Source organism: Hippocampus comes, unplaced genomic scaffold, assembly GCF_001891065.2.
Source record: "Hippocampus comes isolate QL1 unplaced genomic scaffold, H_comes_QL1_v1.1 scaffold1, whole genome shotgun sequence".
NCBI lineage: Eukaryota > Metazoa > Chordata > Actinopteri > Syngnathiformes > Syngnathidae > Hippocampus > Hippocampus comes.
The window spans coordinates 785504-813158 of NW_017805010.1; the positions used below are offsets into that span (position 1 = coordinate 785504).

General features: G+C 42.0%; 1 long non-coding RNA gene across 3 annotated transcripts in view; it reads right to left on the minus strand.

Moving 5' to 3' along the window:
* LOC109511827 (uncharacterized) overlaps positions 1-27655 on the minus strand; it is a 55473-nt gene that overhangs the window by 4044 nt on the left and 23774 nt on the right. Inside the window, exons 4-5 of one of the 3 annotated variants that reach the window (XR_002167398.1) lie at positions 8872-9350; positions 2962-2973 (exon numbers count right to left, since the gene is read on the minus strand). The exons of 1 other annotated variant lie outside the window; for it this stretch is intronic. This is a non-coding gene — a long non-coding RNA (uncharacterized LOC109511827). Of the gene's footprint in view, positions 1-2931; positions 3196-8871; positions 9351-27655 lie in introns of those variants that run through there. One more of the 3 variants, XR_002167400.1, reaches the window with a different exon arrangement.

A 27655-nucleotide genomic window follows, 5' to 3' on the forward strand; every position in this document is an offset into this window, starting at 1 on the left:
CCGAATTTACTTATCAGGATATTTTTTTTAAATCTACTTTCAAATCAATCTGACCTGCATTGCTTTCATACATGACATGGCTACAAACAGAGAGGAGCCGGTTTACAAAAACACATTTAGTGTTGCAAACAAATATGGTCACTATTTTTGACCAACTTATGCGACCTCTCAAGTGGCTATTTTTCCAAAACGTGACATGTGAGAAATGACAAGAAAGTAGTTCTGTTGTACGCAATCACCGAGTCAGTCATGTGGAATGTTGTCAAAAATGCGGTGGCCGTTTACAGTATATGTTGCAAATGAAATGATTTATGGACATGTTGGAAACTTTTGACCCAAGGTAGGTGCTTCCAAGTACATGTGTCACACTACATGAGAAAAGACTTCACATCTTACCGTGTTATTCTTTGACTACAAAGATGCACCAGGCAAGATTTATAATGTAAAATGAATGGTGAATATTTATTATGTTAATTTGTTAACAGCCGTGGACTCGTAGTTCTGTACAAGCTTTGACAAAAGGGACCCCTCCCCCATCCCCCCATGAGAACACACTTACGTCCTTATTTTCTGTAAAGAAACAATATTTGCTCCTTGCTAGAAAAAAAAAAAAAGAACCAAACCGTTTCAAAGCATGTTTGGCATCAGGAGAAATAAAGCAAATCCCTGAAGTAAAAACTCAAAGTAGAACATTGTGTTTTCTATAAATAATGGGGAAAAATATGTGGGGGTGGGGGATAAAAATCTGTAATTTTATTTTAAGTCTATATCGCTGAGCTGAAGAAATACATTATATGGCTCAAGGAACACACTGTGTGTTTCTGCCAAGGTCCCATTTAGTCCATTTCAAATGCAATCGAGCTTAATCTTTTGTACAATTTGCTCCCAAATTCTTGCGGGACAATGTGGGCACAAAGGGTGAGAGTCTGTGAGTCTTTTAACAGACACCATCGCTTTCCTCAGCACCTAAAATGAGAATATGATTTATCATATCAGCTCATGCAATGTTTCAGCCTTTTGGAACAAGTGTGAAACAAACGCACACACACACACACACACACACGCACACACACGCACGCACGCACGCCCGCACGCGCGCGCGCACACACGCACACGTTTTGTGCTCTCAGTCAGCAGCCCAGCATGTCTTGTTCTTCTCTGGCGCCGTGCTCACGCAGGCAGGTTGATAACCATGGAGAAGCCAGTTGGGAAAAAGGAGCAGGAGGTCCGACGCATTTAACATTTGGACAGTTTAACACTTAAGTCACGGGCCTCGTTGGCTGTCAGTTTGTTCATTAAAAGCCTTGGCCTCAAGTGCTATTTTCTATAGCTTGGCCAGTCGCAGATTAGCTTGATGACTGCAAAAACACCTTATGAGCTACACATTTGACGCAAATGACACCTGCTGCTATCTGGTGAAAGCAGATTTAATTGTTCTACCTTTCACAATGTGCCATTGGCATCGTTAGATGAACAGAGATACATGATTTGTTGGAAAACATCATTTTCAAACCAATAGAGAGAAATCAGATAATTTCCTACAACACACATGATGGTCTAACGCAGTGGGTGGGAATTACTGATATAACGTAAGCATGTGTGGGGCAAGAAAGGTGGTGGCCATACTGATATAATAGACATAATAGCTGGGCAATTACAGACACGACAAAGATGCCTTGTGATGGCTGATTTACATTTAAATGAAGATACATGTTTAGTGTCCAGTTGGAAATCTCAGCGGAGTGCACAGCAAGCACATGCATATATGGCAAACGTTTCTTTATTTGTTTACATGTAAAGACAGTGTGTGTGAATTGTAGAGGTTATGACTGAAAGCCTGCTTAGTATTTCTTCCTTCACGTCCCGGTAACTGACAAGTAATGGCAAACGACATCAATCTGTGCAAGCGTTGAAAAAGACTTTGATGTCAATCAGTCTGAGACTCAAACGCAGTTAAAACTCTGGCAGCCACAGGGGTTGACAGATATTCAATTTCAGGCTCAGTGAGGTCTAAGCAAGGACACACCGCATTAACTGTAGTAGAATGAATCGTGGGGATGTGAAGATGTGAGGATGTGGGACATGGTCTAGAACTCTAGACCTACTTTTATTTATATATATATATATATATATACATTAATAATATTGATGAAACACTCGAAATTGTCCCTAGGTGTGGGTATAAGTGTGGATGGTTGTTTGTTTCTGTGTGCCCTGCGATTGGCTGGCAACCAGTTCAGGGTGTCCCCCGCCTATTGCCCGAAGACAGCTGGGATAGGCCCCAGGACGTCCCGCGACCCATGTAAGGACAAGCGGATCAGAAAATGGATGTATATATTTACCCCACTAAGACAGGACTTTTAATGTCAAACAGGAATGATGTGTTGGTATTTCAGCAACTGTACTGCGACCCCACCAGCAAAATTTCCAACTGACTCACTCACTACTGATCCCCCCTCACCACCCCCTAAATAATTTAGTAGGATTTTGCATGAACCCGATTAGCAAAAAATGCTTTGTTTTTAAAAATTCATGCATGACAGCAATAACTTGAAATTGATACCACATGTAAAATATAGTATCTTCGGTGTAGTACTTTCATACTGCTTGTGGAATGGGCGCATTGGCAATCTATTGTGTGCAGAACAGATTTTTCAAAGCATCCATCAACCTGTTCTATCACATTTGTTATCGTTGTGGTCGCAGGTGAACTGGAGCCTATCCTGGGGTGATTGGGCAAGATGAGGGATACGCCCTAAACTTGTTTCAGCCAAAGGCGGGGCAAACAGAGAAAAACGTTCACACTTGGAGTCAGAACTGCAGGCAATGAACCTAACATGTATGTAAAAAATGTATGTTTATGGATTATGGGAGGAAACCGCTGGAGAAAATTAACACAAGCATGGAGAGAACACGCAAAGCGTGTCGAGATTTAAAGATGGAACCTCGTTACTTCTCAGGCATATGTACGTACTGAGAAATTGTAGGTTCACTACCAGCTTTATGGGCCAGCGGGTTGATCCTAAATGCTTGCCTTGCAACGTTGGGCTCTCGCCAGCATTTGTTGTTTGCGCAGCTGCGTTCGAGGGTAAAAACTGGCAAATCTTGATTTTCGTCCCGGTACAAGCCTCAATTTGACCGTTTGGGAATTTGGTTCATGTCTGTGCCTTGATGGGTGGGTCCTTTCAACTGCACCTGACAAATTGGTAGCAGGAAGTTGTCTGAACTTTAGGCCTGCCTGAACTATTGCCGCGGAGTGTGTAACGCAATTTTGATGAATTTGATCAAGGTGCGGACAAATTCTGAGCTCGAGTGTGGTGGATGTCATCATATTTGATCCATAATCATTACAACAGTGTGGATTGAATGCTCAGAATCCTTGTAAAAAAAAAAAAATGAATGCATTATTATCATATTTATTACATTTTTTTTTAAACTCACGTACCCGTTGGAAGTGGCACAGCAATGAAAGGGAGGCATAGTGAATTACCATATAAAATACAATGGAAGAATAATCCCTTGCTCACGATATTGCTCTTCCTTGGCAGAAAACATTACTTTTCAAAATAGGGTTTCTTTCCTCTTATATATTTTTTTTCTTCACTTAATTGACAGCATCACCAGCAAGTCCTTTGGGAACCAGAAATTTACAGCATGAACATTTTTCATCCAAAACACTATCATTTATAAATTCATCCCCTGGGAAACCTTGAACAGCCACCATTTGCAACACCGCCAGCCATACATCAGCCAGAAATAATATATACAACTTATCCAAGCCATTGCTTCATTTTCCTTTGGGCACAATATCAGAATATGTATGATTCTGCCACTGAGAAAGGAAAAACAAAACGCCGTAGTGAAAGAGCTGGACGGTATTGTGAATCGCAGATTGGATGTATAAACAGAGCTGCAATAAAAGACATAATTTGGAAACTAGTAATATGTTAATTTCTCCTTTTTTGCAAATTGTATTTGTTTGTGAGATCAAAATGATTTATGTATTACAATAGTAGTACAATTAGTGGCTTAAATGTTGTCAGGTTTTAAGTATCAACTCCTCTCATGTTGTATCTGCGTTTCGAATTGCATGGCGAGCGGTAGCAAATGCCGAAGTCACACTGAAACCATTTTTCGATAATCATTTTCAATTTTTACTCATCTATATTTCATGAATGTTATCGGTTGTTTCTCAATTCAATGAGGGACAAATTATATACACTGTACATTGCATGTGACATACCTGTATCTAAATTGCTTTCAGTTTCACTGTCAAGTTTGTGCATTCATTTTGTGAAACAAGAAAGACAGTTTCAAGGTGGCCACTTCGACTAAGACATTTCCATACTAGAGTTCCTTTGTGTGCTTCCAAAATCATCCTGCACGGGAACAACAGGCCTCAGTGCTACACTGGAAGCATTTAGAAGTATAGCACAAGGAGAAAAAAGGGGTTGACGTCTCTGGCTGACTGTGATTATACACAAAAATATTACGGGACTGAGAGAATTGGTTGTGACAAATTGGCAAGGAAAAAAAAATAAAACAGCATGTAATGAATGGGGCGAGACAAAACAGAACACAAGCAAAAAGGCTGTAATAAAAAATCTGCAACACAAACAAGGCCTTGGCAATATTCCCACTTTATCTGCCTGTCAGTGGGACTTCATTGATATTCAGGCAGAGTGCTCCTTCCAGCAGCACATATCAAAAGGCAGTGTTATGATCAATAAACATGCCATGGGAATTAAGATGCTTTTTTTCTTTGATAGCATTGGTCAGGTGCCCAGAAAGTGTTTAGAAACGGGATCTAGCTCTCAAGCTCATTCACCGTGAGTCGCTGACTACGTTTACACCAGAGCAGAAAATCAGATTTTTAAATTTGTGGCTCTGCTGAGCCGCTGATCCTTTGCGTGCTTCCTCAACTCTTATGAATGAGAAACTGAAAGGCCCCTCTGTATTTATAGGACCTTGAAAAGAATAATTAAAAAAAAAAAAAAGTTGGGACTGGTTGTTAAAAAAATGTCGATGAACAGCTTGTGTCATTTCACTCTTTTGACTGATAATACCACAGTTAAAATCAATCTTGTGACATTTCCGAATGCAGGAGTGAGTGTGGCACTGCTTCAAATTTGGAGCTGCATGAAATGGGAGTCTATAAAATCTGAGTGAAAATGAGCATCCGTGCTCAAGCAAGTTATGTTTAGCACTGAAGCCATTCAAAAACTACCAACCACTTCGGCCCAGAACTATTCACAGCATTTGACTTTTGTTGAGCGGTTTTCTTTTATATGCCTCCACAGTGAATCGAAAATAAAACAGTCAAAATATGATTGAAGTATAGATCCATCCATTTTCCGATCCGCTTTAGCCTCACAAGGGTCGCTGGAGCCTATCCCGGCTGTCTTCGGGCAGCAAGCGGGGGACACCCTGAACCGGTTGCCATCCAATCGCAGGAGCCACAGTGCATGTTTTTGGAATGTGGGAGGAAACCAGAGCACCCGGAGAAAACCCACGCACGCACGCACAGGGAGAACATGCAAACTCCACACAAAAAGGCCAGAGCTGGATTCGAACCCTGCACCTCTGCAGTGTGAGGTCGACGTGCTAACTAGCCGGCCACTGGCCCACCCTGAAGTGTAAATCTTTATCTAAAATTGATTAGGTGTCAACAAAAATAAGCCTTTCACCTTCATGTAGGAATGATAGCATTTTTATACAGAGCACCTCTATTTTCAGGGTGACAAACAAGTCCCCACGTTCCTTTTAATTTAGTGGAAGTGGAGGTGTCTGCTATGTGGGAGGCCTTTAATTGCACACAATTGTGTTGTCGTTGTTGTTGTTGTTTTTTTTTTTTGTTTTTTTTTTATGATTGGTCGAGGGAATGCAAAAGTACTCTCAGATAGTGTGATTAAGTACAAGTCCAGATATCTGTGTAGAAAAGAAAAAAAAATGCCTGTGGTCAAGGTAGAGGTACTGATTCAACTATGTAAAAATAAAAAAGTACAGAAAGCACTATAACCTCCCCCCCCCAAAAAAAAAAAAACTGTTGTAAACCTGTCGCAATATTCAAGACCATGAATAATGTTTTTCGTGGAAGTTTTCACGGTCCTTTTCCAGGCGAATCATGAAAAAAAAAAAACATTCATGACTTTCCAACTGCACATCATGCTGTATTAAAGATCCTTCAATGGCCAAACGCCCTCAGTGACCGCTGACGGCTCATCCCCCTTCCATTTGCACTGGAGCCAAATGCTGTTGCAATTACTATCAGTCACGGCAAACACAAGTGGAACAATCAGAGTGATGAGAATCAGTCTGCGACACCCTGACACGCACACACTCACACACATACTTAGAGATAATCGTTATAGCTTGGCAAAGCAGCAGCACTCAGCCACCTGCTGCCATCTCCGTACCTTTGCTTCAGGCACCAGCATAACCTGGGACGTTAGACATTAATCCAGTTTAATTACCTTATTGTTTAATTGTCTGTGAGCTACCTAATGATCTTATCAAAATCAAGTGTGCTAAACACCTGGATGTGACAAACTTAAAGAGTTTCTTCAGTGGACTTGAAATGGGTCAGTGCTAGTGCTCTGCTTAGTCCACTGGCCCTATTTTTGTTTTTGCGCAAAGCAGGGTCGAACTTATGGGTGGAGTTTTCTTTCTTTTGGTATTTTCCTACACTTTATGCAGGTAGACTTGAGCTTAACTTGACGTTTCTTGTATTTTACTTAAATTGTGTACCTTGTTGTGCTTCTAAAGCCGAGTGCCAAGGGGGGAAAAAATAGCCGGTTAAAGTGTACCTTCGACAGCCCATTTCGATGTATTGATGGGGAAAGTTGGATAAATATTTGGTATTCCCATCTTTATGTCTAGTCTTGTATTAGCCAAAACAGCCTGACGGCAATTCCCGTGATATATTTTAGTCCAAGGCAATTAATAGTGATGGGAAAATGAAGCTTCAAATTTGTTTCATGAACCAGTTGTATCTTTGTGTTTGGTTGCGGGACATATTATAGACAGGTCCGTGTTATTCATGGGTTTTTGTAGTAATAGTGAGGTCTCGGGATCCGCCAGGAAGAGCTCGAAGAAGTGGTTGGGGAGAGGGAAGTCTGGGCTTCCGTCCTAAAGCTGCTGCCCCCGCGACCCGACCCCGGATAAGCGGTGGAAAATGGATGGATGGATGGATAGTGAGGTCACTGACAATTTTATGTTCTTCAAAATGATTTCATGTCCTCACTTATCCATCTATCCATTTTCCGACCCGCTTTATCCTCACAAGGGGCGCGGGGGGTACTGGAGCCTATACCAGCCGTCTTCAGGCAGTAGGCGCGGGACACCCTGAACCGGATGCCAGCCAATCGCAGTGCAATGTCCAAACTTAACCTCACCCTAATTTTAGTAGTGTGAGAATGAGTGATATCTGTGACTGATTCTAAACCATTTCATTCTCATTTAAAAATGACTTCTTAGGAAAGGTTTTCTAACAGTGAGGTGCTGTTGCGTGTTTTTGACAAAAGATTGACAGAGGAAAATGTCTGGTTATAAAGCAGATTACTCTTAGGAGAATGACACCCCGATTGTCTGTCAACCGCCAGCAAAATTACTAACACTTCTCATCCAACCACGAAGGAAGCTGGGATACCCGAAGAAAAGCCACACAAGCACAGGGAGAACTTGCAAACTTCACACAAGAAAGACAGTCGTGATTAAAACCGAGAACCTGCGATCTGCACCATGTCTTACTCCTGCGGCCATCGGTTTGACCGCCAACACGACTAACAAACAGAAACACTGCAAAGAAAATCCTCGACAGAGTCACAAGTGAAGCTTTTGCAGGTGACCTCCTCAGAAAATCGTACTTTTTTTTACTCACTCCAGGTTGTAAAAACTGTTATGATAGCAAGTTCATTGGATGATTGGCGGTGTGGATGGAGTGCATGCGGCTAGGTGAGGATGGCATTTTCAGGGTTATTGGGTGGACGGCTGCCCAGCCTTTGTGTTCCAAATCCAAGGGAATCTGCTGGCCATTGTGGACCCCTGCTTGTTCTCCAGCCAGAGAGCTGAGAGAGGCGATTTCAAGCCGATGAATACTCGTCGTTTTTTTTTTTTTTTTTAATTGTCCTCTCTCTTTATCCCCGGTGTGTCTGCGCTGTCTGTCTCTATATGCTTTGTCAGCCTCATCCAGCTATAGTGCAGTAACCAAGTTATAGCAGTGCGGGCTCCTGCGCCTGCCGCGGAGCATGCGCTTGCAGCTCATTATAGCTGATGTGGGCACTTTACATTTTCACCTTTTGTCTCGGTTAATGGGCGTAAAAAGCTTAGCTTTTTGGAGACAATGACATTTTTGTTGAGTCTAAAATCCATACTTATCCTCTTTTTAACCACACAGCAGCTCCCTTCAAATCAACAGCGTGGAAAAGCCTCTGAAACAGCATGTCGACTGTCAGACATTAGCCAAGTTCAGCTGAAACCGCCTCTAATGAGATTCCTTCAGGTGGGTTGGCAGTGCCTCCGGGCAGAGGGATGCACCGATTTCCGCTGTCTGAAAAAGTGCAGCAAAAATAGATTTAGCACACAATGAGCTTTAAATTCTCTCCCTCCAGAAATTCAGAGAGATGACGGGTGCACAGATTACAGTCATGTTATTTTTATGTGACAACCTGGCTGAACGCTACAACTAAAACATTTTAGAAGTCGCACTTACATCCTGGAGAAAATTGCTCAGTGTGCAAGGGACCGTTTTGATCCTCCTTTATATCACGCATAAAATAATATTTTGAGCAGAGGAGCAACATGAAAAGTATATTTCCATAGAAATAAAGTGGCGTCAATAAATGCACCCCACACACCTGTCAACAACTTGACAATCAATCTAAAATGTTCATTTATATAAGAATACAATGGATTTCATATCTTGAAGGGATTCGAGTGAAGAGATGAAATACGAGCACCACTTATCCATTCAATATGTATATTCGGTATGCAGATGTTTCACTTCATCGACTGCGCAACGATTTGCATAGATTGTACTGCTATGGTAACTAACCATTGCAGGCAAGGCGCCGAATCTGCCAGAAGAGTGAACAAGTAATTGCGGGGCAAATTGTTAGTAAAGTAGTGAAACATTTCTCCATTTCTGGGTCAACAACCGTAGTTGGGAACCATGAACACACACGCCGCTTCGGCACTGACACATTAAAAGCGCCAGGAAGCCCCATTTGTTTCCTGTCTCACGCTGGGCCGTGGTGTCTCCGTGCTCCATTTTCTGTCTCTGTGTGCCGTGGACTGTTGCTTGGAGGAGGGGATGTAGGTTGGAGAGCAGATGAGACGAGAGGCATGCTCTCCTTTACATGGGAAGGAGACATGAATCATGAATCAGTGGCTCATCACAAGCGCAGCGTGGGGATAAATGGCTCGGCGAACAGCGGTCGAAACAATTCAAACTTCATTGACTTTTCCACGGATATCTCCACTTCACCAAAAAAAAAAAAAAAAAGAAAAAGAAAAACCCTGAGAAAGACTTGGTGGTATGTGATGAATCTTTCAATGCCTTTGGAAAAGCGATGATAAAGCATCTGCCTCTGAAGACGGTTTGGAGGCTGAGTTTCATGCTGAGATGCAAAATATTCAAGAACGGTGAAAAATTAATCAAACCAAATGCGGTAGGTGAAGCACAGAGGAGGCAAGGACAGATGTTGAGGGCTGGCAAGAAGACAGCGCAATAGCAAGCACATAAAAGTGGAACTGTCCAACGTCGAATGCTTCCTAAGTCGTACAATTTCGTGTTGATGTGAGATGTTATTTTATCTTGAGAGATTACAGCTCAGTGAACATCTCTAGTCGAAATTTGTGGTTTTCTTTTACTTTGGCATTTTGTCTTTCCGTGTGACGCCCCCACCGACGAGAACAGGAAAAATATGATGACGACCATAAAGCCGGAACTTAATATTCATGTGTCTGAATTGGCTGTTAAGAATACTTAAAAAGGACGACGTATTACGTAAGATGCTGCCTGTATTTTTATTTTGAATATTTCCATTCACTTTATACAGATGTGTTTTTACACTTGCAAAGTGAAGAATGTTATAATGAGACATAGCCTGTAGACTTCATAAAATTATGATGACGATGACAATTTGTGCCTGGAACAGATTTTTTTTAAAAATCATGGCAGGCTGTCATGGAAACAAATTCGGAGAACGACTGTATCTGAGCTTCTTTGTAACAGGATTTAACACAAACACAAAATACACATTATGATATCATGGTGCCTTGTGAGTGACAATTTTCATTGCTCAATTCTCAAGGCACCACTGTCTTTTAAAAGCAGACAACGTTATGCACGTCCATTTTCTATTACCGTAATTACAGCGCATTACGTTTCATTCTAAAATCCTATTTATTGTTAGTTATTACTTTGTGAAAGGCTCGTTTGCTCGGTATCTTCATTCACGGGTCCGTGTTGAGTATATTGAGTATATTTGTGTTTCCGCATTCAGGAACAGCCTGAATTTTTTTCGAAGGAAAGAAATTCCTGAAAAACACCCATCCGCGCCGATCCATTATATTTTTGCGCTCTCAGTAATGACCTTCAATGGCGCCAAATCACCCCGCTCCCACTAAAGCGCCACGTTACCGGATGAGCGGTTTGCATTAGCCACCAGCGGATAGCCGCGTCACCTTGACACCAAACAGCAGCATAATGGAAGATCTGTCGCGGTCCGTGAAGCAGTGGTGGAAGTTATTAGAGTACGTATCACTGAATCAAAAACGTTTCTTTAGAGATTGCACCAAATCTTCACGCTTCTGGTACATTTTTTCTCCCCGCCCCCACAAGTCAAATCATTTGCAACCATTTATTTTTATGGTAGGGGTGTAAGATGAGTTTGAAATGATGATAAAGTCTTCAGGAAACATTGACTGAGGTGCTGTATATCTCGGGTTTAAACTGTTAATATAAACATTGTGAGTGTCGGCATCTCGTATCGGAGCTTGAATAGACGGTTCAACGTGAGTGGCATTCACGTGACTTTGTGAAAGCCCCCCCTCAGTTCTTCCTCTGCCAACTATATGTTTCTTTTAGCTCTTTCTTTGTTATGGCTCCCATCCCGAGACACCCGCTGCTGATTGAACAGGACAGCATTGTCAGCATCAAGTTTCCTTAACTTTTCTCAAATTATTTTTTTTTTTTGTAAGTATATGGAAGAGTCATCCATCGTGACAACATCTTCACAAATAGAATGAGGCTGAATGAGCAAAATTCTTCTCAACAGTTTGCTTCTTTCTTGGAATATGATTGACGACAACATCAGTCCATAGAAAAAGTTATTCTGCTCTCAGATACCCAAGAAGAAACTGTGGATCTGCAGCGGTACTAAGGAAATAATGTAATGATAATTGTTTTGCTCCACATTCAATCAACTCCTCATTTCCAATCAAAAAAAAACTTGACTTCGAGCCTAATTTTGTACAAAGACAAGTGAAGAGTCTCTCCAATTAACTTGTCGATTACACATACATTTTAGAAGTTCTTCTGAGACACAGACAAACAGATTTTTAACACTGCAATAATTTTGTAGACTCCTGACCACCATAAAACTCTTCAAAATATATAGAGCGATAAAAAGTATATGGCTGTACAAAAGTTTCCAGTTGCCTTCATTTTCCATCCATCCATCCATTTGCTGATCCGCTTATCCTCACAAGGGTCGTTTGGCATGCCAGACCCGATTGCAGCCGTCTTTGGGCAGTAGCCAAGGGACACCCTGAACTGGTTGCCGACCAATCGCAGGGCACACAAAGACGAACAACCATCCGTGCTCACATTCACACTTTGGGACAATTTCAAGTGTTCCATTAACCTGCCATGTGTGTTTTTGGAATGTGGGAGGAAACCGGAGCACCCGGAGAAAACCCACTCGGGCACGGGGGAGAAACTCCACACAGGAATGCCAGACCCGGAATCGAACCCTGCACCTCCGCACTGTGAGCCGCCTGGAATAAGTTCCAAAAAATGGCAGACAGTTAATGACAGTGTTGCTTAAAGAAGAGAAACTGCGATGTCTCCTCAGCTGCGGGACAGTATCAGTGCGAAATAAATTTGATTTGAGTCGGCACCGCACACGGAACAGCTTGCCAATTTAGCCAACCGATAAAAACAACAGAAGGCCCAAGAATTAAATGTCAGAACGTCTGCACACCCATTCGAGTATTTTATTTGGCTATTTAATGTAAATGTTGTTGTAATTTATGTCATTGAGACGTGCACAAGCAAACAATTGTGCGACCCAAGCACATTGTTTAGAATAAACACCAACATCAGGACGTTTCCAACTCGATTTAAAAATAGTTCGACAACCCTAGCCTGGAGTATATACGAGTGGGGAAGAAGCGGAGGGTGGGATGGGAGCCACCAAGCAGTAATGTGCACCGTGTAACGTGTGAGAGCGAGCGAGATCCCGCATGAGCCGTGTGGAGCGAGGGATGCATGGCTGAGCAATACTCGTCCAGTTGGCTGCTTGTGTGAGTGTGTATGGTAGGGGGTCCCCGTGAGAGCTTTGATCATTACCAAGTGTGACAGAGGAGTTCTGACAGAGAGGTAACACCCAGCACCCCGCCCTAACCCTGAAACACACACACACACACACACACACACACACACACGCGCACACACACACACACACACACACACACACACACGCGCACACACACACACACACACACACACACACACACGCGCACACACACACACACACACACACACACACACACAGCAGAAACAACATTGCCACGACCGCTAGTGTCACCGCTGTACACGGCAGATGAAGAAATATATTGTTTTTTGGGTTTTTTTTTGTTTTGTTTTGTTTTTTTTTAACCTGGAGACTGGAACTTAAAAAAATGTCTCCATTGTCGACAGCCAAAGCAAAAGTTTGTTTGTTCTGATAAGTCAATACTAAGCAACTGAGGGGAAAAAAAGAAAATATCTCCATCCAAGAAATGAGTTATGAGAACGAAAAAGGAATCCATTTTTGCACTCTCGTATTGAACATGTTCCATAAACTGACCAAAAAGAGGCATATGATCTGCTGTGGACTCTTTGAAGCGTTGCTCGAGGATAAAGCGAATCGGAACATGGATGGAGGGATGGAAGTGGCTAAGCAGGTTGATTGCACCTTCAGCCATCTGAGGGAAAAGTATTTAATTGTCCACTATACATCGCTGGCATAGATAGCCGATCAAAGGCATATTTCGACGAAGCACTTTCAGACAGCGACCGTGAAATCGGATAATTTCTCTGACATTACCACTTTGGTTAGGAACCACTTGGCTGAGCCCCTTGCAAATAGTTCAACACGTTTATTGTCTTACATCAGTTAACGGGTAATCGAGTGTAGTAGTGATTAGAATCGAAATGAAAGTATACATGAGGATCCTGCGACATTTCATGCCATTTACATCGAATGAATAAATTCTTTGCCTCTTTAGCCTATTTAGAGAGCCAAAATGAGCTTGTTGCAGGTTATAATTTGGTGTTTTATGACACGGATGTTAACCCTTTGACACTGTTCAATGTTCACTGCCCCTGGAAATGACAGACCCGTGACCCCTCCCCGACTCCCCCCAACAGGCAATCAAATCATCCATCTTTGAAAATTCCAGCAGCGCACACACACTCTTGGCCCAATAATGGAACATTAATTTCCCAATTTATTTTGTCTCCGCTTGCCAGCCTGCCAGTCCTTCAGGTGTTTTCATTGTGGTTCGCTTCTCAGACAGCCTGTGAACTTGTAATTAGTTTCTCCTGGCTGTCTGTCTCATCGACGCTGTGAGCGTGTGTGTTCGTGTGTGTGTGTGTGTCACATCCAGACAGAAATCCATTTCAGGCAGTGATCTATCAGCTTTTGTAGCAAGCGATCCAATCATCAAATAATGCATCTGATATCACGCTGCCAAGGTGGTCCGTTCGGGGAATGATTCACTCTTGCACAGCCTTGTTCACGTTCTCATGAACATTCTCGTAGTATTACACGCACACACACACACACACACACACACACACACACACACACACACACACACACACACACACACACACACACACACACACACAATTGTGGTGATGGATCGTATATGGAAGCCCGACTAACTCAATGTCATCACAGCAGGGGAAAGAAAAAAAATCTTTGCAGTTTTCCTCGTCTGTTCGATATCATCAATCTGAGATGTTCAAGCTTTTGTTTTCCTTTGATTCACGTTCCACATCCCCCACAAACGCTCGATTCTACGGTCGGTAATTAACTTTTTGTCTGGGTCTGTCGCTGTGCCTGATGGATTTTGCAGTCTTTCTGCCATTTAACACCTTTTACAAATCCGCACTTTGCAATTCACTGCATGTGAATATAACGCCAGTGTAGACATTCGAATCTAATACAATGGGCTTGTTTGAGTTGGAATACAATGTTTTCCTCAACCTTAGGCGACCCAGATTTTGCCCATAGAAATACAAATAATCAGTTGCGACGTCAAATTGTCGCCATCCTAAAAGTTTACTGTGCAGGCAATGTTTTGAAAATCAGAAAGAAATTCAATCAAAATGTTGATGAACCAAGACTTTCTGCTCTGCAATTATACAACCGTCTTCTCAGACAGTGTTGATAGCTTTTCTCCCCTCTTCACTTGAATGTGCGTGCTTCAGTTTTGTGTGTGTGTGTGTGTGTGTGTGTGTGTGTGTGTGTGTGTGTGTGTGTGTGTGTGTGTGTGTGTGTGGGTGTGTGTGTGGGTGTGTGCGTGCTGAGCTGGTCATGTTTTTCCCTCTTGAGACGTGGAGGGCCACACACCTGCCGTTCGGCATTGTGTCAGTATTTCCATGTAAATGCATGGTTTGTGTAACCAGGAGCAACTGTGTGTTTGTGTGTTTACCAGCCACACTCACTAAGAGTATGAGTATGTTGGCTGAATGCAGCGTGTGTGTGTGTGTGTGTGTGTGTGTGTGTGTGTGTGTGTGTGTGTGTGTGTGTGTGTGTGTGTGTGTGTGTGCAAGTAACACGAATGTCATAATGGACAGAGACAGCCTCTCGCACGGAGTTGTCATGGTTACCACATTACCACATGAAGACATGGGTCTGCAAATACTATATCATTATATACATCAGTCCTACACACACACACACACACACACACACACACACACACACACACACACACACACACACACACGCATATTTTTCTCACTCGCAATTATCAGTGAGCCTGATATCAGGCATTCCCCGTGCAAGCAATAGACACGCTCATGCTCCAAGTCACCCACCTGCCGTTAACACAACCCATCTTCACATGCACCTACAGACTCATCTTTCTGTTCCGGTAAGTTGTCATTGACCCATTTCCACACGTCGTTCCCTCTCCCGTTTCGTTAGCTGGCCGTCTCTCTCTCTCTCACTCTCCTTCAAGAGAAAGGTCAGCTCTCACCGGGAGACGAAGCGGCCTGTTAGAGACAGAACAGGCGGGAGTCGTATCCTAGTCCACACACATTTACTCATTTTAAAACTCCCTTCACTTGAACTGAATCATGCCTACTTCCAACCATCCAAATTTTAAAAGAGCATGGGAGCTGTCAGAGTACACTGTCAGAAAAAAAGGGGACTGTTGGGGTCAATTTTTATAGTCCAAAGTACAATTTTTTGTAATATACCCTCAACCATCCATTTTCCGATCCGCTTTATCTTCACAAGGGTCGTGGAGGGTGCTGGAGCCTATCTCAGCCTTCTTCGGTCAGTAGGCGGGGGACACCCTGAACCGGTTGCCAGCCAATCGCAGGGCACACAGAGACGAACAACCATCCGCGTTCACACACACACACACCTAGTGACAATTTAGAGTGTTCAATCACATGTATGTTTTTGGAATGTGGGAGGAAACAGGAGCACCCGGAGAAAACCCATGCAGGCACGGGGAGAACATGTAAACACCACACAGGAAGGCCGGGCCGGGATCGAACCCACGACCTCTGCATTGTGAGATCGACGCGCTAACCACTGGAACACCGGGCCACTCACAATTGAACAACTAGATACAAATAAATACTGTTTTGGGATAGAAAAGGTACAATAGACCATGTCTGCACATTTTTATTTACATGTAAGGGGACAAACAAAGTGCTAGGCCTTCGTGAATGCCTTTGAAAACAGCCCCCTGTTGTACAGCATGCACTCAATGCGAAGTGTCTGCGCTTCTTGTGAACAGAAAAAAAAAATGCGAGTGTTGTATGTGTACAAAAGAAAAGAACTTCTCTTGTCAAAATAGCATGATCTTTGGAAGTCACGGCTGCCCGTCAGCTGCTCATTTAGCTGTACATCAATTTGCGAGTATTACTTTCTGTTTACTGCTTCTTCTTTCATTCACTGGCGGATTCTGTTGATTTCAACTTCCAAACCAATGTTGGCTAGAATCATGCATATTTCCGCCGCATTTGACGTCGTAATTATGTTCACAGCTTGCCGTTGGTCACACAATATCACAATTCTTAATCATATAATCGCCTAGCCCTATTTATATTGCCCTTTGGAAGTTCGCCAATGGGGTGGGTGGGGTGCTAGTGGGGGTTAACTGATGCTCACCTAAAAAAATAAAATAAAACAAAAAAAAAAAACCCAACAACAACAACAAAAAGATCTTGGTCTGTCGCTGTGCGGCCCGGTACTGGTCCACGGACTGGTGGTTGGGGACCACTGTTGTATCACCAATCACCGCGCCGTGTGTGTACGTGTGTGTGTTGTTTTAATTTGAATCTTTTTTTTTCATTCGGCTGCGTGTTGACTGACGGGAACAGTGATGGCCAGAACGAAAGGTTAAGCCTGTAGCTGTTTTAAATATATAACATGCAACGTACTTTGTTTTATGTTTACTTTGACAGTAAACAAACAGAGTGTAAATAAACAGATTGAAACCACCGTTTTTGAAAATTGTGATTAATTATTAATCAAATCTGACACTGTCGTCACACATTTGTATATCAAAGTGGCGCTCGCTAGTCCAAGAAAAAAACATTTGAAAAATGTATACGGTGGGTCACTCGTGTTTCAAGGCACTATTGTGTATGGATTTTGAGCAGAACCATAACTATGATGTTAACAAATCAAATAAATAATAAATGTACAAAATAAAACTCAGGGCAACCAACACGTATTGATATCTTTGACCACAACTATTGTAGTCTTGTAGTTGATATCATTCACAATTTTAAAGATTATTGCGCAAAATACCAAGGAAGCTGCCAAACTTTCTTAAACTATGGGCTTATTAATGGCAAAAAAAAACCAAAAAAAAAAAACCCGAAACCACAGTGACAGCACATTTAAAACCGCAAGCATCCTTGATTGCCCTCTGCACAAAATAGATGTAATTCTCCTTCTGTTTTTTTTTTCTCTTTCCCTCACACGTCACCTTGGCCCCGTCTGCTGTGGCATCTCCTTATAAAGAGATGCCTTTGGGAAACGTCGTCAGACACCTAATGCAATTTTATGTCATGTCTTGGTAACGTGCACGAACAGACTATTTTACTATTTTTACAAAATATGCACGCCTGCATCAACAACACATTCAAAGGAACATCACGTTGGTGCCCAAAGTCAGAGAAGAAGAGAACCCGAATACCATAGTTGCGTAAAACGACCAATAAAAGATGAATTTGAAGGAGGATTTGATTCACCCTGACAACCTCAAGGAGACTGACACAGGTGGAATATGAATGAGGAGAGTACAGTGTGTGTGTGTGTGTGTGTGTGTGTGTGTGTGTGTGTGTGTGTGTGTGTGTGTGTGTGTGTGTGTGCGCATGTGAATGAGGAGAGGTGTGATGGAAAGCAAGGAGAGAAAGAGAGAATTGTCAATGATACACAAAGCAGGGGGGGAACAAGAACTAAAGTAGAAATATAGACCATGAGGACAGAGAAGGATCAAAAAGCTTCAAAGCAAACTGACGGGTGTGAGGAGACAGATTAGTGAGATAATGACCGTAGACAACAAGACGAGGAAATAAACAGCGTGCGCTCACCTTTGAGAGAGACAAGAAGACAAAAGAGGCTTTGGTCAAAAATAATGATGTGATCCTTCAGGAGAAGATGCGCACACGAGCGGGCAATGTTTAAAACCTGCCATTTTTGTCTTGAATTACTCGTCAACAGCTACCGGTAATTTTAATCAGAGATCATTTCGTGTGTGTGATGATTGAAAAAAAAAGTCGACTTTTTTTCTAATACCTCAGGATTTTTGATATATTTCAATTTCTTCTTTTTAAATGTGACATAAAAAAGCTTGCGTGATTTTACCATGTATTGTAATTTATAACTATGACATGAAATGACAAAATTCCAGCTGTTTTTGAACCTAACCTTTAGTTCATGCTTATTACTTAATATCTTACTATATTCTTCTTTCTCTTTTCTTCTTATTATTAATATTATTACTACTATGAAAACTTGTGCTTGGGGGGAAAAGAAGAGCAGTTTCAAATCACCGCAAAAAGTTAATTTAGTAGTTTTTCACTGATGAAAAACAAAATAGTAAAAACTTTTTGACTGGTGTTGTTTTTACAAACGTACTGCAACCTTTTGAGAAATAGCGTTGTGCCTTGAGATATGAGCTTGATAACTCAAAATCAGATCTCAAAATAATGGTTCCCCATTAAAATGAATGTAAATGGTATTAATTGGTTCCAGCCTTTTGGAAAAAAAATGTAATATGTTTGTCAATTAAAAAAAATAGCCCACTGTTCAAATCAGAACACATAGTCATAAAATACAATCGAAAGAACAAAGCAGTTGCGCATCATAGTTGATTTATTGAGATTCCTTCCGGTCAGTGCAACCTGGACACCGGGGGGCAGTATAATACAGAGCCAATTCGCTCAGCAGGCGCCGTATTGTAGCCCGGTCAGTGTGACGCACCCTTTGTGACATTATCGATGCATGTTTCTTTCCTCCATTTAAAATAATCAGTTTCAATTTGAAAATTGCTATAGATAGGACGGGTTGCCGACCTTGCCGCTGGTTGACTTACTTTTCCGATTCCAAAAATCTCTTGAAGCAACAAACACATTGTAACAAAATTGGTATGCCTTTGCCACACTTGATTCCGTCTCAATTTTGTGACTTCTCATTTCAAATTTTCACTGTGCCCTCACCACTTCACCTTTTTAACCGAAGATCTCATTGCCATTGATTTTCTGCCAAGTAGGCCGTCTGCTTTTACCTCAGCTTATGAAAGTTCGATTGGCATTTTTCACACACATGTACAGCCACGCAATAAAGAATTTTCTCAGAGGTTTGTCGGGTATGGAATGACACTGAGGGATCGGCAGGTCGCAGGTCTATTTGACCAGCCGGCTAACTACACACCAACCAGGTAGTCCTTTCTCCCCTCCTCGTTTGAAATGCGTTCTTTGCTTTGCGTGCCATGTTGATGGTAAGCTCAGAACAATACGTCAAGCAGCCCGGAACAAATTCCTTCAATTTTGTCAGTGCCTCCAGACTTCCTCTCGACTTCATTCAGCAAGAAATACCTAAGAACTAGCCATTCGCTTTTTTTCTTTTGTTTTGTTTTGCCACACCGACCTGAGCTTGATAGATGGACAAACATAAAAGAGACTGCTGCAAAGCCTGACACGAGGGGATTATGTGGTGCTCGAAGGACAATCGAACAAAATGCGTTGTGGCCAAACTAACTTGTCTATTGAGTTTTATTCATTGTTTATTCCTTACTTCTGGGAAAATAGACTTACATCACAAAGAAAGGTGTTGGTATTTGGTTTCCAAATATGCATCTGGCGCACTTTTTGTACACAGAGTTTCTGTCTCTTGGCATCATGTGGAAATTTGTGGAGCTTCGCGCCTTTGCCAGATTTTTGCTCGCAAGTCAATGCAAAAAATCAGCCCACATATCTCGAAAATCTCGGGGCGCTCGTATTCTCGGTAATACGTTTTCAAGAACCTCTCCGTCCTTATTCAATTTCGATTATTTTAGCAGTGTAACTTTGGGAACTCAAAGTGATCATTTTTTGAAACAAAATAATCTGTAGCTAAATGAAATAATGTTTAAATAGACGGGTTTTTTTTTCTCTTCGACATGGTACCAAATTATCGACGGGAAGTAGCCGTTGATTGGGGAAACCTAAGCAGTACATTCCTACCTTTGTTCAACAATTTTATGTATGAAAAAAAAAAGACCTAACAAGACTTTAAAAAGCCCTATTTGTTGACAGGGAGATCACTGAAACTTAAAGGTGTATAGGTTGATCAAATGTGTCAGGAAATAAAAAAAAAGAAATGAAAGAAGAGATCAGCAGAGGAAGACATGTCAGACATGTAAATAAAAAAGAAGGAATAATAAAAAGGGCTGCCAGGGCATGTGAATGGGGATCAAACGGCCCTCAGAGATCATCTGACAGGAGAATAAGAAAGGAGGTGATGAGGAGCGAAATGAACGTGGTGAGGGGGGTGGGGGGGGTGCACCGAATGCAGATGAGTCGTGAATGTGATGACATGAAAGAAAATCAGTCGCAAGCATCAACAACAGCAGTGGAAGATTAAGGCGCTTGAAGTGTGGTGCAATAATTATGTAAGATGGCGTAGGCTGTTTCCAAACATCAAATTTTAGCTAAATCAAAAACATATTGTTGTTGGGGGATGTGGCAGGGGGGGAATCACCAATTCTAAGAGAGCGGTGATTCTCAAACCGTTTACAGCAAATATCACCCAAAAAAGTCTGCTCTCCCAAGTACCAACATAATGACAATGATTAAAATACAGTAGCATAGTAGGTCTGAGTGTTCATCAAAAAATGAGATTTTTTTTTATTAAAAAAAAAATCATGTCATATTATAAACCACTATAACACGCCCTAAAATGAAGGAAAATAAATAACTGTTATATGTCAAAGAATTAATCATTTCAAATGTAAAATCTATTGCACATATCTGTCAAACAAAAAAAAACTACTTAAATATAAGTTTAAAACCAAACAACTCAAAGATGAAATGCAAATGCATTGCACTAAAAAGGGCCTTCTTTCCTGACGAGAATTGTGAACAGATTTTTCACAATTTATTGACCAATGTAAGGCGCTTAATTGCTCTCTTTGACGATGTAATGTGATGGGTGAACAAACATGGCGTTTGTGGGGGTCTCCCGAAAAGTGATGATTTTGGAGGTCCAAGAATTCCACCAGACGCCAGCCATATTAAATCTTTGGAGAGCACGCTTCCACGTTCCCTCTGGCCTCGAGCCCCCAAGAGATCTAGAAACACCCTTGATCTATATTTTATTCATTCATTTATTATTTTAATCATTTTAATCCCTGACATCACCAGCAGTGGGGGAAAAAAATTATCAGTCACTTCCCAAATACGAAGACAAGCGTCTGGATATTTTGAGAAGGGCATGGTTGATTTGAAATAATGTGGAAAAAAGGGACATGCTAATTTCTTATTTTTTAACCGCACACACACAAACACACACACACACACACACACACACACACACACACACACACACACACACACACACACACACACACGCTGTAGTCTTCAGAGGGACAACATTAAGGTTTACAACCACAGAAATAATTCTTAGAATTTGCCATTGATATCGGATGAGAGTGCGAGAGAGGATAAAAAAAAAAAAAAATTTAAAATCATGCTTACTGCAAAGCAAAAGCACATGTCCCTTGCTGTAAAGAAAACGACACTGGTGACCCCCCCCCCCCCGAACCTTTTCTTTAAATAACCAAATGGACATGTAGACATGATTTTAAATGATTCTGAAGAAAAAAAAAAAGATTATTTTGAAGAAAGGCAAAGAAATAACTACGGTAGATGCAAGGACCAAGGCAGACGAGGCAAACAAATTAGTCCCGTACAGTCGATTGTTTCCTCATTAACTCCCAGGGGCAAACTTCTAAAAAGATAATATGAGTGGCATTAAAGGCTGAAGAGGATGACATCTCCTATCAAGGGCAACATGTTCGAAACGGGGCTAAAAAAGATTCATTTCACATCCATCCAGACAACAAGCTTTGTTCAAAGTCATTTCTTGAGACAAATGCGACAAAGCATCCTTTGTCCAAAGCCTCATGATCTGGTTATTAGTTCCTCATTTGAACCGCTCCTTGCAATTACTGGTAAATCTCAGCTGGAAGCAACAGTCAGCCAGAGGTTACCGCAAAGTGGCTATTCTGACAAAAATTTTAGACCACTTTGTCCATGATAACAAGAGGACACCACCACGCCGGTTAACCGTCGGCTTGGTTTGTAACAGCCTTTCGACTTTTTTTTTTTCACTGTAGATCTAAATCCGCTGCTTTAAAACAATTGCAAAATGTTAAAGGGGACATTTGCATTGTGACTTTTTAATTGCTTGTGTACAATTAATTGGGTCTATGGAAGGCCCGCCCACCCATCATGTGTCCTTTCTGAATCGAATCGTAATCCTATCCGTGATTTCATCGAATAATCAAGTAATCACACAGATTGACAAATTTCTGATCCGCTTATCCTCACAAGGGTCGCAGGGCATGCTGGAGCCTATCCCGGCTGTCTTTGGGCAGTAGGTGGGGGACAACCTGAACCGGTGGCCAGCCAATCGTTGGGCACAAAGAGACGAGCAACTATTCGCGGTCATACTCACACCTCCAGACAATTTCGAGTGTTCCATTAACCCGCCATGCATGTTTTGGAATGTGTGAGGAAACCGGAATGCCCGTAGAAAACCCACCCAGGCACAGGGAGAACATGCAAACTCCACACAGGAAGGCCAGAGCCGGAATCGAACCCTGCACCTCCTCACTGTGAGGCCGACATGCTAACCAGTCAACCACCGAGCCGCCCCCACCTGGAAAGAAAAAATGAAATAAAATATACCCAGCAGAAATCATAAGATACCCACGAGGTTTAATCCTATGATGTTCTCTGATTTGTTTTGGGTGGGGGATGACTGAAAATGCAACAACATTTATTTTTAAAATAAGAATAAACATGTATGAACTTGGGTTACTTTCAACCGAGCTTCTGTGAGAAATAAACTTCACAATTCTTTTTTGTTTTGTTTTGTTGTTTTTTGTATTTTTATTTTTTAACTTGAATGTTTTCTGAGGGTAGGTGGTGTGGGGCTATTTTATAGCTACAACATTTTTTGTGCCCCCGGGGCCCCCAGAATCCATTCACTATCTTTAATGAGATTTCAAAGATCCATGGCCATCAATCTTAAAATGAGCCTGCCTTTCTCCATTTCAGAAAAATTGACTTTTTGAAAGCACAACGAACAGCGGGTGAGGAGAGAAGGTGTTCTCCTCTGCAGACACACAAAGAAATAGCTCATCACTCTTCTCAACAATTCAATTTAGAGGACAGCTGCTGAAAGACGTCTCGAAGTCGCCATTCATTTAACATTTGCAAAGCCTGTTGTTCACCGTATGATCACATGCTTGATCGCAGGATTTTCGACCAGCTGTCCGATCGTGACTGTACTCCACCTCTCAGACAATCCTATCCGAAGCCACACTAAGACCAAAAAATAAAGAAAAATCACACAGCAAGGCAGAGATCAAGGCGCACTGCAGCCAAGTCGGGGAGCAGGAGTCTCTCCCAAATGACTCCGGGCTAAAGATAGACTGCACAATTTTGAGTCTTCAATCGCCCTACCACGCATGCGTTTGGAATGTGGCAAAACACCGGAGGACCCGGAGAAAACTCACGCAAGCACGGGAAGAAAAATTGAGCTCAGGGGTATCGTGTTTCCACTGATCACCCTTGAGAGGTTCCTAAAGCCTAATAGGAATCCACCTGTGGTATCAGTTGATGGGACATGATTTGGAAAGGCACACACACCTCTCTATATATGGTCCCATAGTTGACATGTCAAAGCACAAAGCAAGCATGAAGTCAAAGGAATTGTCTGTAGACCCCAGAGACAGGATTGTCTCAAGGGACAAATCTGGGGAAGCGTACAGAAAAAAAACTGCTGCCTTGAAGGTTCCAACAAGCTCAGTACCCTTAATGGTCACTCTACCAGAGATTGAACGGTCCTCCGCGGAGAAAGGAGAACTTTCCAAAAGCACAACCATCTCTGCAGTACTCCACCAATCAGGCCATCACGGTAAAATGGCCAGACAGAATCCTGTCCTTAGGAAACGACATGTGGCAGCCCACCTGGAGTTTGGAAAAAGGCACCTGATGGACTCTCTGACCACGAGAAAGAAAATCCTCTGATGAGGCAAAGATTGAATTCAGTGGCAGGGCTGCCTTTACCAACGGGTTTACCTGGGCTGAAGCAAAGGGGCCTACGGGACACAAGGGCCTATCAGGGAAATTTTTAAAATAAAAATCCAGATTTGACAATCCTTTCACATTCTTGGCATGAGTTAATACCACTTGAAACATGAAGCATAACTTGGACGTTTATAGTGACAATCGAAATTCAATCAGACGTTACTAGGCTATTATTACGTGTGGCAATGACGTGACATCATCTTGAGTAGACGCTGTCCGATCTGCTTATCCTCACAAGGGTTGCGGGGGGTGCTGGAGCCTATCCCAGATGTCTTCGGGTAGTAGGCGGGGGACACCCTGAACTGGTTGCCAGTTAATCGCAGGGCACACAGAGATGAATAATCCATCCATGCTCACAATCACACCGTGGGACAATTTTGAGAGTTTAATCAGCCTGCCATGCATGTTTTTGGAATGTGGGAGGAAACCGGAGTACCCGGAGAAAACCCACACAGACCCGGGGAGAACATGCAAACTCCACACAGGGAGGTTGGAGCTGGAATTGAACCCGGTACCTCTGCACTGTGAGGTCGACGCGCTAACCACTGGACCATCGGGCTGCTTAAATAAAATAAATAAATAAAATTCTTCAATATCGACATTATGGGGTGTTGTGTGTGAGAATTTTGAGGAAAAGAAATGAATCGACCCTCTTTTGGAATGTGGCTGTAACATAAAATGTGGAAAGAGTGAAGTGCTGTGAATCATCCTCCTGCAAGTTATTTGCATTTAAAATATTTTTACTGTCGCCCTTGAAGTTCTTTCTAGCTGCCCCCGAACAGAGCTGGAGAACTTGGGAGTAAAAATAGAGCATGTGACTTCTCCCCCGCCTCCTAAAAAGAAAGACCGAAATTAATGTTACTGATTACCTGTCACAAAAAATAAACCTTTGAATCCATTTTACCAAAGACAAATTTCATCAGCTGGGTAAATTGAGAGCTGTGACATCCTCCCGCTGATTACACTTTGCAGTCATCTGCATTCGGGAAACTAACACAGAAACCCGTGGACTCACAAAAACAAAGTTGGAGATGAAAGTCAGACGAAACTCCGATTATTTTTCTGGAAACACCTTCAGTAAATCAGCATCTGTTACATCCAAGGTGCTCCACTTATGCCAAATCAGCTACACATTCGTAGTGGACTGAATCCGTACAGGGGATGGAACTCGGGTCTTTCCTCACTGAGTTTGGATGAAAGGTAAATTAGTCCATTAGGGATCTGGACTGGTTGTCAGTCAATCGCAGCCTGTAATTAGAGACAGAAAAACTTTCACATTAACATTCAATGAAATATAGACCTCCGATGTCAGGCTTGAGAACCACAACGCCATCAGTGACTAAACCAAGCAAATTATCCATCCAACCATTTTCAAAATCGCTTATTCTCATTAGGGGCCCGGGTGAGCTTGTGCCTATAATAGCTGTCGGCACGGTACATGCTGAAATGGACACCTACCAAACAAAAAACCCTTATAAAGTCTTATCCTGTCATTGAATTCACAAAAGAATGGCCTTATTTATCTTGAAAAAAATACCCTTCATCCACGCTGTGTAAATGTCTTCCAATTGTGAATTTTGACAAACCAACAAGACACATAATAGCTTACGCCAATATTTCATTTTTGTTGAGTGTAGTAGGTAAGGTACATTTGGGTATTTTGCAATCATAAATGCTGACACCTCAAAGTTACAGTCATGAAATTGTTTCATATGAATTCGATACTGAAGACACTTGTGGAGGCTCTCCGTCGTACAGGAAAGTTCCATCGTAGAAAGGGTTCTGTCAGTCGTCATCTGTACCTGTGGGTAAAAAACAAAAAACAAAAAAGGATGTTTCGCTTCTCTCACAGAAGCTTTGTCAGCGGTAGACAACCCTGAAGTCTCCAGGAAGACTCCGGGAAATTACTCTGCGCTAAAAAGCTGAGCGTGGCCTATATATTCACCATAGGGGCGTGACTAACCATCCCCACCCAGTCCTCAAATAGGCCACGCTCAGCTTTTTAGCGCAGAGCAATTTCCCGGAGTCTTCACGGAGACTTCAGGGTTGTCTACCGCTGACGAAGCTTCTGTGAGAAAAGCGAAACGTCCTTTTTTGTTTTTTGTTTTTTACCCACAGGTACAGATGACGACTGACAGAACCCTTTCTACGATGATACTGAAGACATTTAAAACTCCTTTCTTCATGACGAAGCGTTATTAAGTTTGAAGGGAAATCTTGAAAAGTCCGAAATATGGCTTCCTTTAACTTGCCGATTCAAGAAGTCCTCTGAAGTATGGATTCAATCCAAAAATATGTTTTTCAAATAAATGCTATGATTGAAAATGTGATTTTGAATTGAATTGAAGTCTGTTTGCCTTGCTGGAACTATGCAGGGGTCATAGTACAATGGGAACAGCTGTTTTAATCATGATCAACCGATACAAACGTCAGCTAAAGTAACACGAAGACGAAAATGAGGACAATAGGACACTTTAAGGTTTAAGATCTGTTCCAATTATTATCAAAGGGAAGCTTTGCTCCAAAACTCCAAACAAATCGAGGGTAGGGCTGGCATACTTAAATGATTTGTTTGAACTTCCAGGTTCTATTGTACAGAAGTTAAGTTTGGTGCATGCACTTGACGCTCCGACTGGGGACATTGTGCACCGTTGCTGGCTGTGCTCGTCACTTAATGGCATCAGAGCGCACTCCGCCAGTGAACACACCTCACTGAACAGTACACGACCATCAGAGTGAATTTTCTAAATCGCTTGTCGCCATATTTCACTCTCCGCCTCTCGAGTTTGACTAGAATGTGCACGAGCTGATGTTAGCCACACATGCTACATGGCTAGCATGGCAATTCCTTCATTTTCACTTCTGTTAACGGGGAGTAAGTAAAGCCGGCCAAGGAACACAGGCAACACCCCTCAGTCTCCGTCACACTTTCTATACTGGACAGTCTCTCCTAAGTTACTATTGTCAAGGCGCTATGGGTTTCAAAATAATTATTACAACAAAATTATAATTATAATTAAGAGGCATGAGATGGGGCCAAATATTCATTTGAATTATTTTCGACTGTGAGGTCACAGAAATATGACCAAAAAATGTATTTTTCTTTTACAACCACAAACTCTCCCTTTAAATGAAATCTAATATCAGCGTGATCCATGCTGAAAACGACAACAAATTGATAGTTTTGCAAAGTTAACACAATTACATGTCAATACTGTCTTAGTGAAAGTTAATTTCGAGTGAACAGAGGGGATATAGAGTAGGGGAAAAAAGTGTGTGTGTGTGTGTGTGTGTGTGTGTGTGTTTGTGTGTGTGTTTGTGTGTGTGTGT